The sequence below is a fragment of the Grammomys surdaster genome, unplaced genomic scaffold (assembly GCF_004785775.1).
Source record: "Grammomys surdaster isolate TR1022 unplaced genomic scaffold, NIH_TR_1.0 374, whole genome shotgun sequence".
In the NCBI taxonomy this organism is placed as follows: Eukaryota; Metazoa; Chordata; class Mammalia; order Rodentia; family Muridae; genus Grammomys; species Grammomys surdaster.
The window spans coordinates 341,997-343,370 of NW_021604793.1; positions in this window are offsets into that span (position 1 = coordinate 341,997).

Below are 1,374 nucleotides of genomic sequence, written 5' to 3' on the forward strand. Positions count from 1 at the left end.
TCTCTCTCTCTCTCTCTCTCTCTCCCTCTCTCTCCCTCCCTCCCTCCTTCTCTCTCTTCCTCCTTTCCTTCCTTCTTTCCTCATTCCCTCCCTCCCTCCTTCCCTCCATCCCTTCCCTCCTTCCCTCCATCCCTTCCTTCTTCCTTCCTTCTTTCCTCATTCCCTCCCTCCTTCCTTCCCTCCATCCCTTCCTTCCTTCCCTCCATCCCTTCCTTCCTTCCTTCCTTCCTTCCTTCCTTCTTTTTTCTGAGACAGGGTCTCACTATGTAGCCTAGGCTAGCTTGGCACTTACAGAGTTCTGCCTGCCTCTATCTCCCAAGAAAAGTGGGCACCACCACACCTAGCAGTATTCATATATAGAGACTCAATATGTAACCCAAGTTGGCTACAAACTCACAATGCTCCTGGGATTATAGGGATGAGCTAATAAAAATAGCATTCTTTTAAAATGTTGTGCTAGAGGCTAGAGAGATGGCTGAGCATTAAAGAGAGCTTACTGCTTATGTTGAGTAGTTCTGTATCAACTTGACACAACCTAGAGTCTGAGAGGAAGGAGTCTCAATTGAGAAAATTCCTTCTTAAGACGGAACTGTAGCCCATCTTTAAGCATGCCTTTAATCCCAGTGCTCCCGAGGCAGAGGCAGGTGGATCTCTGTGAGTTCAAGGTTAGCTTAGACTACAGAGTGAGTTCCAGGTCAGCCAGGGCTATACAAAAAAACCTTGTGTTTGGGGAGGAAAAAAAATCATTGGGGCTGAGAAGTGGCTCAGCTGTTAGCACAAGCTACTCTTCCAGAGGACCTGGGTTCAATTCCCAGCACCCACATTGCAGCTCACAACTGTCTATAATTCCAGTTCCAGGGCTTCTGACACCCTCACATGGACAGAAAGATGTGCAGGCAAAATAAAGTGCACATAAAACTAAATCTTTTTTTTTTAAAAAACTCTGTCTTACTGTTTCATAAGACTATAATGGTATCATGCTAATAGGTCCTAGATGCCTTGGCTAGATACATAATATGCCAGACTCGTGCCATACATAACCCCCTGGAAAATTCAAAGTCTTGTAACAGTTCTGGAGTTCAGACGTGGAGAATGCCAGACCGCTCCTGCAGACTGTGGACTTTGTAGTCCCTGCCACTAAGAAAGAAACACAAGATAATGAAAACACCTGCTCTTCCCAGTTGCCAAGTAACCAAAAATCCACAGGGCTTTCATGTGTGGGGCTGCAGCTGGTCCAGCCCAAAGTGTAACAGTCAGTAGGCTTTCAGGACTTTCCATTCAACAAATGGCTCCTGGTTGCCTCCTACACTCTTTTGAGAATTCACCATCCCACAGGACATCAAATGAGAAAGACTGAAGCACCCAGGACAAACT